The 14,032-nt window shown below is 49.2% G+C and overlaps 1 protein-coding gene across 1 annotated transcript in view; it reads left to right on the top strand.

The window, feature by feature from the left end:
- The window catches only part of LOC147715132 (NEDD4-binding protein 1-like), a 411,610-nt gene that overhangs the window by 277,123 nt on the left and 120,455 nt on the right, over positions 1–14,032 (top strand). The window lies entirely within an intron of this gene.

Here is a 14,032-nt window from a genome sequence, read left to right as displayed (position 1 = left end):
CAGCATGCACAAAGGGTACTGTACTGCATTATCCCTGTATTATGCCATTCACAGGCACTTCTTTTCCCAGCACAGCTACACTACACATGCACTGTAGTGCGATGTAGGCCAAGGGTGAATTAAGCACACAGCAGTGGAACTTTAAATGAATGAGGCTGTAGGCTTCACTCCGGGGACACAGGTAAAGAGAACCTGTTCACTCCCACTGATCGCTATATGGTATGCTGCCAGCACTGCACTCATGCTTCTTAACTCATTGTGAAGACACTAGCCTCTGACCACTATGGGGGTAGTTCATTGGACACCCCTCCTGCTCCAACAAGACCGCAATCTGTGAAACAGGAAGATGTCATGGCGCACATGCATGAGCTGCCATTATCTATGACAACAAAAATCAGTATTAGGGCTTCAGACATCAGTACAGTTGGGGCGCTCAGGGCAAGGGTTCATGTCCATATCATGTGGAGGGACTTTCCTGCTCCAATAGGGCCCTAGTTCTGTAATGGCGAGGACTTCTACTTTCACAGCCAACCCAAACTGGATATGCCCCTCCTCCCTGAATTCCTGTTCCAATTTTTCTTAGGCTGCCTCAACCTCTTCAACCTAGTAGGTCACCTCTTCCCCTGCACTCTAGTTGGATGTTCTCAATACTTGGAAACACCAAGACTTGAGTCTTATGCAGTTGTGCAAATCACACAAAGTCAGCCTACTTCTATTCCCATTGAATCCGATGAAGAACTGTAAAGACTGATCAGAATACCAGATGCAGATCGAGCCACCTTTAAATGTGAACGAGAGACACACACAAAAAGCCCCCTGTTCCCTTGCCACCACCACCGACACAATTATTGCTATTGTTTTCAGAACCACATGAGTTAGGTGCTACTGCAGACGCATTGAATTGCTAAGTACCTCTCTTTTAGATACTTAACTGTTGGTCAAACAGTGGAGACTTCAAAGAGTCTTAAAACTCTAAAATGAGAACTGCACAAGTCAGCAAAAGGTTTTGGTAGTTGGGTGCAAAGTTGGGGGGGGCGCATATTTTTTTAGGTTTAAAGTATTTTATTCATTCAGTGTGACACATCCAAACTTATATACAGCAGTATAAGATCAGCAAATGAAAAGGAGCAAAAGTCCGGCATGTCACAACATTTTAGCACAAACATTCCCCACCACCCCAACGCCCAATGCCCCACCCAACTCCCCCCTCCACCCGCCCCACCCCCCCCACTGTCCAGTGCGCTACTAACGTGCAGCCTATCTCCCGAGGCTAGAGGTAATTGGGGAGGAGGAACTCATCCCTCTCACTGATCTGGCGCTGGCGGGCTGGTAAGCCGCAGGAGGCGGAGGTACCTCGGACTGGTGAGCTCCCTGAACTCTGTGAGCAGCAAAGAGTGAAATGGTTGCCACAGTTCATTAAATTGCTTTACATCCCCAGCCACCACCAAAGACAATTTCTCCATCCCCAGCACATGCCAAAGTCTGTGGAGCCAGCTCGTTATCGTGGGTACTGTGTCTGTACGCCAATGTATCAAGATATTCTGAACAGCAGAGCCGAGTGCAATGGCAATCTGTCTGCCTCTTCTGGACTTGAGGGGATACATTAAAGCATTTGGGAGTCCTAGCAGGGTATATGCTGGGAAGCGCGGGAGCTCTATGGCGAAATGAGTCAATTTCATCCAGCACTTCCTTCCAGTAGTCAGTTAAGAGAGGACAGTCCCAGAGAATGTGCGTGAGCGTGCCCCGATGTCCGCACCCCCGCCAGCATGTGTCCGTCTTACTATGGTCGAACTCATGAATCCGCTCAGGCGTATAATACCAGTAAGTAGACACTTTAGTAAAAGTATCTGTGAGGCCCATATGATAGGCTGAATGGCGCGCCCTATAAGATATGTGATCCCATTCCTTGGGGCTCAGTGTCCTCCCAAGCTCCCGTTCCCATCTAACCCTCCCTGGATTGTGGAAGTGTGTGGAGGGTAGTTGCAAAAACTTATACAGGTCCGAGATTAGTTTCAAGTCCGATGTACGGGACAACAGCCATCTCTCACACGGTGGTGAGGTCATACCTAAGGCTGGTCGCATCCCAAACCCGCAAAGGTACCCTAGTAATGAAGGATGCGTAAAGATTCTTAGGCCGATGAGTCCGGTGCAGGAACGGTATCTCCTGCAGAGGCCGCCCCGCCACCGCTTGGTCCTGGAAAAGCCAATGCTTATCCGACTCCCACCTGCACCATTCGACCAAGTACCTCAATTGCGTCGCCTGAAAGTATTTCCGGAAGTCTGGAATGCCCAAGCCTCCAGCGTCCGGAGACAAAAGAGAAAGGGTCCTGCGTAGCCTAGGCTTTTTCCCCTGCCAAATGAAACGGGCTACGTCCGACTGCAATTGCTGTATCCACCCCTTCGGCGGCAGCAACGGCAGGGCCCTGAATAAGTAGAGCACTTGTGGCAAAATCGTCATCTTAACGGCAGCAATCCTACCCAACCAGGAAAGGATGCCGCGATTCCAGCGGCCTAGCTCGGCCTTGATCTTGGCACCCAAGGCCAGGTAGTTGGCTGAGACCATGGCTGGCAACGTAGGGGCAATCTGAATCCCTAAATACGGTATCGCCTCCGAGGACCAAAGTAACGGGAACCTGTTCTGCAAGTACGCCTTGGTATCAGGCGCCAGGGATATATCCAAAGCCACCGACTTCCCCATATTTACTTTAAAGCCCGAGACTGTGCCGAATGCCGCCAATTCTTCCATACAGGCCGGAAGTGATGTCCGGGGTGTAGCCAATGTGAAGATGACATCATCAGCGTAGAGACTAACCGATGGGTAAAGCCACCCATCTGTATCCCCTCCACCGCCGGTCGAGTCCGCACCCGCTGAGCGAGCGGCTCCATGTAGAGAGCGAAGAGCAAGGGTGAGAGTGGACAGCCCTGCCTTGTGCCTCTCTCAATGGGGAAGGCTGCGGAGGTATGGCCGTTAACCCGGACCACCGCTGAGGGCTCCTTATAGCAGTTGAGGATCATAGAGCGAAACCGTTCTCCAATACCCGCCTTCACCAGCACTTGTTCCAAGAAGGGCCAATGCATGCGGTCGAACGCCTTTTCTGCGTCGACCGTGAGCATCATCCGCTCAGCCGGAATCCGGGATGCCTTTTCCAGCAGGTGGACCACCCGTTTTGTATTATCCACCGTCTGCCGTCCCGGAACAAAGCCCGCCTGATCTGGATCGACAAGGCCGGGCAGATGAGGCGCCAGGCGGCTTGCCAAGATCCCAGTATAAAGTTTCAGGTCGACATTTAGAAGAGATATCGGCCTATAAGATTCACAGTGTTTGTCTTTCCCCGGTTTGGGGATGACCGTGACGGAAGCCCTCAAGAGATCAGGCGGGATGGCTCCAGGTTCCACGAAGGAGTTGAAAAGGCGGGCGAGGATTGGGGCTAACGACCCGCAGAACGTCTTATAGAAGAGGGCCGAGTATCCATCCGGGCCTGGTGCTTTGCCGTGCTTAAGTCTGGCAATGGCTGTCACTACTTCCTCTATGCTAATGTCCCTGTTTAGGTGGTCCACCTGTAGCGGGTCCAAGGAGGGCAAAGTGATCGAGTCCAGGTAGGAGGTCATAGCCGGCACGTCCGGCGGGTCACCCGCATAGAGGTTGCCGTAGAACTCTCGGAACGCGGCCGAGATGCTGGCGTCATCAGTCACTATACCGCCCATAGGGTCAGAGAGTTCTTTCACCAACTGGCTCTGCCTAGTGGCCCGGAGTCTATTGGCCAAAAGTTTGCCACAGCGATCCCCCCCAGTATAAAAAGCATGGCGTAGTCGAAGGGCTGCATATTACGCCCGGTCCACATCTAAGGCGGCAAGAAGTTTCCTTGCTTCTTTAAGCTGCCGCCAAATCCTCGGGCCCCAGTTCTGCGGTGAATAAACTCCAATTACCGGACCCTGTCAGTAAGCTCTTCCCTCTTTATCTTGCGCTCCCTATTTTCGGCCGCAGAGATCGATAAGAACTCTCCCCGGAGGACCGCCTTCAAAGCTGCCCACTGGGTGGCTCTGGTAGTATCTGTATTGTCATTGTGCGCTAAATATTCACGAAGTACCTGCTCAATACGGTCCGTTACCGGTTTCCTGTGGAGCAGAGTATCCCGGAGGCGCCAGACCCTCGCCGGGGCGGCAGACGGTGGCAAGCAGAATGATGCCTCAACAGGGGCGTGATCCGACAGGGAAATAACCCCCATGTCTACGGTAGACGCAAGGGCCTGCACCGGGGAGGTGACCAGGAGGTGATCAAGCCTCGCGTAGGTCTTGTGCGCGTGGGAGTAGTACGAGTAATCCCTGTCCACGGGATGCTTATGACGCCAAAGGGCCTGGAGGTCCACCTCCGCAAGTCACGCTTTGCAACCAGCTGAGAATTCCCCGACTTGCGGGGAGTGCTGAGCCGATCTGTCGACTAACGAATCAAAGACCATGTTGAGGTCGCCCCCGAGGATAACATGCCTATCCGGTGAGGCTGAAATCTCTTCCACCGCAGACTGCAAGAACCGCTCCTGTTTATCATTAGGACTATAAAGGGAGCCTATCGTGAATATCATGCCCCCCACCCGAAACCTATGTGCCAACATCCTCCCTTTAATTTCTGCGAATTTATGGATGTGCTCCCCCCTGAAGTGTCGAGCCACTAGAATCGCTACCCCGGCTGTCTTGGTAGTACCTGAAGAAAAGAACTGCGTCGGAAATTTACAAGAGCGTAGCCTATGTGTGTCCTGTGGTAACAAGTGGGTTTCTTGAAGGAGGCAAATGTCCGCTTGGGTGTTCTCCAACCGGGAAAGCACCGCTCGCCGCTTAACGGGATTGTTCAGACCCCTGACATTCAAGGTCACTATTTTAAAGGAATGAGGAGGCATAGGAAGAAATGTATGTAAAGGTGCAAGCGTCCTGCTTGGTGAATACCGTGGGTGAGCATACTCCCCCAAACTCAAACAGCAAGTCGGTCACCCACCAACAGTATGCAACGCCTCTCCCCCTTGCGCAGGGCGGCCCAGTACCAACCACCAGCCCCAGTGCGACCAATTCACCCACCACCCACGCGCCAAACCTACAGACCCCCTCCCCATGCTCCAACCCATCGTCACAAAGCAAAGCAAAATGGAGAAACTCAGGCAAAGCAACATTTCCTAGCACAGCGCACTGGACAACTTCTTTCCCCACACCCAACTCCCACGAACCCTCCCGGTACCCCAACACCCCAAAACAACCCCTTCCAAACCCCAAACACTGTCCCCGTCCCTCCAAAAAAAGAGTCAAGGAAACCATTGTCCAAGTCCCGCCCAAAAAGGCAAGTCTATGGGAAAGTCTTGAAAGTGGACGTCCAGCCACAACACCACCCCCGCTCCCCCCCACCCCCCCAGGCCCCCAAACCTGCAGCTCAAAAAAGAAGAAGCGATGTCGATCTCCCCCCGGAAAATTCCTAGGCGGTCAAAGCAACCTTTTCTGTCGCCGTTTCTCTAGCGACCTCCCGCACAGCATTATCCATCTCAGCCCGGATAGTAGACGAGTCCGGTCTCACCGAAGAAGTCGAAGACCTGCGGCCAGGGATCGATTGCCAGCAATCCCTGGTTATCCGGCGACGACATGGAGTGGGGCCCTCTTCGTCAGTTGCCGTGATGCCCAATACAGTACAGGTGTCCTGAAGGGAGCGCAGCTGATGCAATATTCCGTTCCAGCGTAAGATAATACGGAAAGGGTGGCCCAAGAATATTGAATGTCATGCTCCCGCAAGAAATCAGTCACAATTTTAAAAGACTTGCGTTTCTGTAGGGTGACCACTGAAAGATCTTGAAAGAGGGCCACCCTATGGCTTCTGAACTCCAAGGAGGGCTTAGTGCGAGCTACTCTTAGAATCCTTTCTTTCAGGGGATAGTCCGGCAGGAAAGCCAGAAGATCAGTGGGAGGCGCCGGAGCTCTACGTCGTGGGCCCACTCTATGTGCCCTATCGATCCTGAGAGTAAAGTCTGCCGGCTCAACCAGGACTTCCCGAAACAGATCCTGCAAGTAGGCGGCCGCTTCTTCCCCCTCTTCTCCGAGCGGAACGCCCCGGACCCTGATGTTGTTCCTCCGGGAACGGTTCTCGAGATCCTCCACATGGGATTGTAGATCAATCTGCTGGTCCCGGAGCCTAATCACTTCCTGCTGAAGCTTTGTGAGTTCCTCGTCCCGGGCATGTCCCGCTTCTTCCACAGATGAGACCCTTTCTCCTAGGCCATCAACCTCTCTCCGGACCTCTCGCACCTCCCCCGCTACTTCCTGCTTGAGAGTCTGGAAGTCATCCCGTAGGGAGCTAAAGAGCGACTCAAGGAATGACCTAGTAACTGGTGGCTCCCCTCCGCTCGCCCCCTGTGAACTGCTAGACTGTCCACGGTCTTGCCGAGCATTGCTCCTGTTCAGCATCTCCGGCAGGGTGCGGTCACCCTTCCTGTTCCCCCTGTTGCCGGCCATTTTGGGCGCCGAATAAGAGTGTTCAATCCTCACCAGCGATAGTAGCGTTCACAACACCACTTAGCTACCCGCTGTGTGACCGCCCTGACCGAAAAGGCCGCACGTCGCTCCTGTAGTGCAGGCCAACACCCGTTCTCCACCGCTCCGTGCTCTCCGGGCGGCGACTCCTGCCCACTCCACCTCAGTGCCAAACCGGCAGGATGTAGCTTCCAGGTCAAAATGGCGTCCACGCTCCGTGGCACGCTGCCTCGCAAGCAGCCCCCGAGCGGACCCCAATCCGTTCACAACAAGGGAGCCAACAGGTCCCCGCGGGCAGTTGCTGCAAAGGCTTCTGAGACCCCACTGGGCCCGAGTTGCACCACCAGGCGCCCACCACTTCCTGTCCGGTTTCAGCGGGTGGGACGATCTCGTGCCCCGAGCCAGGCCGGGCTAGGCCTCCGAAATCCTCGGCACCAGTCCCATCCACGGCTGTAAATCGGCCGTTCGTCTTGGCGGGGCCCCAGATTCTCACCGCTCCGGTCGCTTTCGTTCAGCGCCACAGTCAGCGGCTCCGCACTGCAGTAGGGGGCGAACCCGAGCTGGTCTCCGCTCCCCTCTAGGCCACGCCAGCGGCCTTCCCACAGCGCCTCAGGCTCGAGTTCGCTCGCAGGGCGGACCCAACGGCACTTCCGGTCGGGCCGCAGCTTTCGGAAGTCGCGGCTCGGCTTCCCAGTCCGCCAACAGTGCCTTCTAGCGCGCAGATTTCCCTCCCAGCAAGGTCCACTAGTTCTCCACTACACCCGCCGTCGCCAGCCAGCGGCGATGGGGGGAGATCAGCGATAAATAAGACGCTGAGGGGCCTGGGCCGGAGGAGCTCGCCGAGGTCGCGTCCGTCTACTCCGCCATCTTGGCCACGCCCCCCGGGGGGCGCATATTTTGACGCTAGCATGGTGCAGCATGAATGTCATTGGCTGGCACAGCTCTTGCAAATGGGCTTCCAGGGTGGTGTACCCTCAGGGGAACAATACAGCACATGGCTCGGAGCCAACAAAGGTTCAGGGGAACCATTACAGAAGAGCAACACAATTTGTGCAGAACACAAGGAGATGATAGCCTGAAGAGGGTGAGGATGGCCTTGGTAGCCGGCGTCCTCTGTAGGACCAGGCGTCGTAGACTTCTTGACACTCTGCATTCTCTCACTTTGTGTAGAAGTTAACTTGAAGAAATGCTGTCCGTATTCAACAAGCCTGGATGGGCTGTGCAGCTACAACAAGTTTCTGATCTTGGCAGCACTTTGCTTTCAGAATACCGCATGGCAGCACATGGAATCGCTTGGCCTGGAAATCTGGTCTTGAAAGAAGGCAACTTCTCAGAACACCTGGCAGTCTTGCCTCTACTTTTCAGATTACAGCAGCAGCAGGCCATTTCCTTAGTGCTGGAGTAGACTCCTACGTGTCCGGGGAGACAGCCAAGGTTCCTGCCCCTGGTGTAACCATTTCTTCTTGCCGGTGACGGAGAATCCTGAAGTAAAAAAGTGAACTCTGAGGTGACAACTGGCCACTCAAGTTCAAAGTGACCCCAAACCTTTTAAGGGAAAATACATTACAATAAAGTGCATCTTTCTTGCTGGTGCTGTACAATGCAATGTAAACCAGCTACCAAAATGTGCACTGGTGCTCTGGTTTCTTTGGGGGTGGCAGACATCACATGTCCACTGTGGTGTGTGTGTTAGATGTCTACGCCCTATAACCAGTATGGCCATGTTTTCAACAGGTTCTAGGCACAGGATGCGGGGAGTAAGCAGGCTATCTCCTTGTAAAGTAGGGTTGCTGTTTACATACATGCTCTTGGCCACAGTCCTTAGTTCAAGTGACTCTTCTCTCAGACCACAAGATGACAGATGGAACTACCTTGTTTTATGAAAAGACACATAGAAATCTTTTTGCTCATGGTTGTGAATCCAGAGTAAAAGATATAGACTTTGCTTAAAGTAGCAATAGCGAGTAGACCACACAGGGGGACGTTCAGGGAGCACTTCAATATCAGACATATTAAACCTATGAAGTGTAGCTGGAAGGTCCAAACTCAGTCACCCCACCCGTGAGGTGTCCGTATCTACCTCACGATCACACCTAACACTCGGGAAATTGGATAGTCAGTCATAATGGGTACACTGATTTAAACGGGGGGATAGTAGGCATTCCACCCACCCTGGGTTGCAAGTAAAAGGGTCTGCATCCTACGAATATATATCAGCTGTCACTATTAGTCTGTCATGGTCTGGTAGTGGGGACGGTAGTCAACCATGATCGAAGCAGTGTTACTCTAGGTGGGGCACTACAGTCCTAGAGACTGGGTTCATGCTCTTGGGTAAAGAGCAACAACCTAAAACAGGCAGGCATGACACCAGTCCCCTGCTCACAAAAACACAATGCATCGATCAGATGATGAAATGAGGTGGCACTTGTTCGGTCACGGATGACGGGCAGCCCTCCCCTGGCCTTGTCTGTCTCTGGAATATATCTGTGTTGTTTACCCTCCTGAAGCTGAGCCTATGCACAGCAACTTAACAGAGGAGACAAGGGCTAGTGAAAGAGAATACTGCACCGTACCCTCAGGGGCTCTACCCAGCAGTGGGTCACCCAAAACTGTAGCTCCTTGGGAAAACACATTCTGCCTTCTCCCAGTGCAGAGGCCCCATTCTCTGTGCAACAACAAATGCGTTTTTCAGTGTGAGCCCTGGGGGGTCTGCAGCTAATCGCCCAGCTGTCCCTCCCAACTTTTTTTACTGCCTTACTAAAAAACAATTCAGCAATGCCTTTATATATGAAATAGCGGTAGGAAAGCTCAAAGCCAGAGCTGGTGAAGCAAGCTTATACAATGTTTTAATTTTTTGTACATAATATTAATACATTGTCCAGGGCCCAATGTAAAAATAATGTGGTTAGAAGCAATGGTACTAATAAATCTGCATCCACAGCGTCATCTGCACTGCAAAACTATTGTTTACTGCTGTGCAAAATTATACACATGGAAAAAAAGATGTTATTAAAATACATGTAGCGCTGCCAAAGGTTGAATACTGTTTCTTGCCATTGTTGAGAGAGGGCAGCGGCCTTTACCCATTTGATGCATCACCTCTTTTTTTTTCCTTCTTCTGAGTTTTATATAGCACGAGCTTGACCCGAAGGTATCAGAGCGCTTTACATGAGCACCAGTTGCGTTAAACAAGGACACATTCATTTATGTTAGGCACAAGAAGATTAAGTGGTTTGCCAGAATCGCAGGATGCTAGGCGTCCTTGCCGAGACTCGAACTCGGTTCCCCAGATTTGAGGTCGACCGCCCTGACCATTAGGCCACATCCTCTCCCCATCCTCTCTTGATAAGAATGGCCCCTCTCCATACTCCACAACGGTGATAAATAGCATATTACACAAAAAGTGTATATTGGTAGCATCGGTAGAAAGGGCAGACTTGTGGCCATTTTCTACAGACAGTAAATATTTATTTAGCTATATATCATGCGTGTTTGTTTTTGCACACACATGTAGAGTGGGAGACTCACCAGAGTCTGTGAGCTGGCCAAGAATAAAATTGGTGCCAAGTTTGCCTGCGACTGTACCATGTAATGTTGTTATCTGACATGCCGATTGAACACAGCTGTATAATGTATGAGAACATGAGCAAAATTAATAAAAAGATTTATAAAAAACAAAAAAGAATACAATTGGTGCATTTGTGGTCGGTATCCGCCATCCTTAATGTACATGAGTAACTGGAAATGCTGTTTCGTGTGCAGTGTGGTGGTTGTATTACTAACTGTGGACATTGTGGTTTCAGTTTTTTTTCTGCAGGAATAGTTTATATATCAGAGCAGGGGATACTGTTTTGAGGTGTGGCATTTCCCTAAATGCAAACCATATTTCTGTAGATAAAACCCTTCAACGTGAAAGCAGGGTTAATAAAGAAAACTGGCATATGGGAGGATTAGAGACATGTATGGTTAGTAGGTTAGTCATATTATTGCAACAATCACATCTGAAAATGGTCAAGACACAGAGCTTATACCTGCTGCTATTTTTTACAATGGCAGATTCTCCTGCTTCACCTTGAATTCCTCAGTGAATCTACAGCCTTTTACTAATTCCCCATTTTGCACTTCCGTCCTTTAAATCCACTGTTTTCTTACTTATGTTTAAAAAAAAGAAAACATTGCAGCGGTTTCCCTTTCCGGATCTTTAACAATTTCTTCTCTTCTGTTCAGCTTTGTGTCAGTCACCAACGGAACCGTGTTTCTTCAGGCATTTAACTTAATTGTTATTCCTATGTGTAGTGGCAAGCAGAGATGCTATCTGTAGATAAAATAGTTGCATTTCCAATATTTATTGTACGCTTATATTAGTTTATCCATGCTGAGTTCGGGTGACATTATACCGAAGTTGTTTTCCATTATGCCTCGGGTATTTCCTACTGTGACAGTTACTTTATGACTTGTGTGGAGATATTTCATCATCAGTAGTTATAACATTTTTAGGTCTCTCCTCTCAATGCGCATGCGCATTGAGCAGAGCGAGACTATAGGGGCTTAAATAAGCTTTACCTAGACTGGCGATTGACTGGCGATTTGATGCTGTGCCCGTGCGCTTTTAGGTCAATACACAAGCGCATTGACCTAAAATGCACGTGCACAGCATCAAATCGCCATCTGTTCCCCAGTAGCACTCCTCCCACACCTTTGAAGTGAAGCTTAGCTTCACTTCAAAGGCCCCTGCTGCTTCACACCCTCATCGCGCTCTCCCCGCTCCACCCCCTCCCCTGCCCGCCGTGTTGCATTTCTCCTCCCCCCTCCCCTTCTCTTCCTTCCGTCTTGTTTTCCTAGCACCCTCCCACCCGCCACCCCCACCCCCCTGTCCACTACCAGCCTCCACTGAATGCTCCGAATTTTTGTACCAGTCTCAGTTTTCATAACATACGTGGTGGCGGGAAGAGGGAATGGCATGCTGGCTTATATTTTTACATATTCTAAAATTTCCAAGTAACGGAAAATGTGTAGTATTGAAGCCCAACTTCACTCAGTTTTGCTCCTTTTTTGTATGTAAACAACTGAGAATTAAGCACAGATGTTGTGATTTTTTTTTATAAAGATATATATATATATATATATGCGTCGAGTCCTAAATACATTTTACACACCGAGCACGTGTCCTTTCACTACTGTTTCCCCCCTTAGCGTGCTTCTGATTTCAAGAGGCAGTTTTCATTCTAGCAGTTGCATCATGTCATGTGATGATGTGTGCAACGTAATGTGCGGTTTTCGCACCTAAAAATAAGACGAGGTCGAAGGTAGCTCTCTGAAAGGGACGGGGGAGTTTTGCTCGGTCATTTTCGTTAACCAATCAGCCTTTTAACATCAAATGGCCAGGGCGTTTTTCTTCATTTCCTGCTATTGTCTCATTTCTCCTCCCCCCTCCCCTTCCTTCCCTCCGTCTTGTTTTCCTAGCACCCTCCCACCCCCAACACCCTGTCCCCTACCAGCCTCCACTGACTGCTCCGATTTTTTATACCAGTCTTAGTTTTCATAACATACGTGGTGGCGGGGAAGAGGGAATGGCAAGCTGGCTTATATTTTTACATATTCTAAAATTTCCAAGTAACGGACAATGTGTAGTATTGAAGCCCAACTTCACTCAGTTTTGCTCCTTTTTTGTATGTAAACAACTGAGAATTAAGCACAGATGTTGTGATTTTTAAAAAAAATATATATACGCATCGAGTCCTAAATACATTTTACACACCGATCACGTGTCCTTTCACTACTGTTTCCCCCCTTAGCGTGCTTCTGATTTCAAGAGGCAGTTTTCATTCTAGCAGTTGCATCATGTCATGTGATGCTGTGTGCAACGTAATGTGCGGTTTTCGCACCTAAATATAAGACGAGGTCGAAGGTAGCTCTCTGAAAGGGACGGGTGAGTTTTGCTTGGTCATTTTCGTTAACCAATCAGCCTTTTAACATCAAATGGCCAGGGCGTTTTTCTTCATTTCCTGCTATTGTCTGGATTGTTTCTAGGTTTCAGTAACTGTACTTGTCAAAGGTACAGGTAGTATTTTTTTCTTACTAAAGTTTTGGAAAATACATACATGAGGCAAAAGCTAGCGCTTATGAGTTATGCGTAAGAGCATTTTCTTGGCAAGTAAACAAGCCTACCACTATGGCTCGAGCGAAATAAGTGCAGACTGGCCAAATGTGTGGCAAGGTCTCGAGTAACATTTCTGATTTTATGTTGAATGATAGTTTTGAAAACGGCCATGATGTTAATGGTAAAATAAACCAGGGCACGTGTAGCCAGCCTGCTCTTATGAAGAGTGCAGTCACGTTGATAACCTTGGCAGATTGCTGGCAAATTACATTTGTCCGAAGCCAGCCATAGTATGGTGTGTGCTTCCCCCAGGTACTATGTACAAGGCTTTTCGGTGGGATTGACACCGTAATGTGAAGACATGTTTGTGTAATAAGCCTGTCGATCATCTGCGTCAGTTGTTGATGGCAACTTCTGCTGTGCTTAACTAAATCATGTGGTTTGTATATCAGCCTTAATTAGCTTCATGTGAAATGGCTAGAATGAAACTGGAGTTCTTTTACTTCTGCTTGTCACACCACTTAATGTAGTAGTACTCTGTGCTGCAGGTAAACCACAGATGTGGCCTAACGACCAGAGCTGCCATCTATGTCATGTAAATACAAAACATGTTGCATTACAAATGCTATAGGTGTCGCATTCGCGAAAGTTATAACTATTGGCATTGTAAATGACGAAGCTATCAATTTAGCTATTTTAAAAACCAACACATAAATAAAATATTTTTCATTTAGAAGACCAATAGCTACAACTTTTCTAATGCGAGACCTATTGCATTTCCAATGCTTGTTTATGTAATGACTGCTAACACTTCCTGGTCTGTGAGTCTGTAAGATGGATGTGACCTACCTCTTTAAGCTCTTTCTGTAGCCTGAGCACTGCACTGCTGTAAAAACCTGTAGGAGTGGCCTTACTCCGCAGTCAGTGGCTTTAACTTGTCAGACCTGCTCTTTTTCCCCCAGCCTACTTCCAAGTAGAAATTACTGTACTGGCATAATATCATTGTTAAGCGGGCGGAAATATTATGGAGAATCTACTTGGAAGAGAAAGGATGGAAAAAGTAAGGGTATTTTCGAGTTTAACTAGAGGTGAATATTGATGAACAGTATAAGGGTCTCTGATGGGACCTAAAAATAAGGCAGTAGCCAAAAAGGTATACGTCTTAGCTGTGTAATGTACTCGATACTCAAGACTCCATATTCAACAATACCTGACTTGGATACTCCTCCTAAAACTCCTATTAACAAACGTTGATGATACAACAGCAGTTGACTTGCTTGCTGGAAAATGTCCCTTTCAGTGGATACTTGAAGATACAGCGCAAATTACGTGTTGTCTGTTCTAACGAAGCATGCTTTGAAGGAAAATAAAGAATTGTTACTTTAAGAAAATATTGATACACTGTTAATGCCGATGGTGTATAATTACTGA

This window comes from Lissotriton vulgaris, chromosome 5, assembly GCF_964263255.1.
Source record: "Lissotriton vulgaris chromosome 5, aLisVul1.2, whole genome shotgun sequence".
NCBI classification, from domain to species: Eukaryota; Metazoa; Chordata; class Amphibia; order Caudata; family Salamandridae; genus Lissotriton; species Lissotriton vulgaris.
The sequence above is the reverse complement of the archived record's forward strand: the minus strand, read 5'-3'. Positions and strand labels throughout refer to the sequence as shown.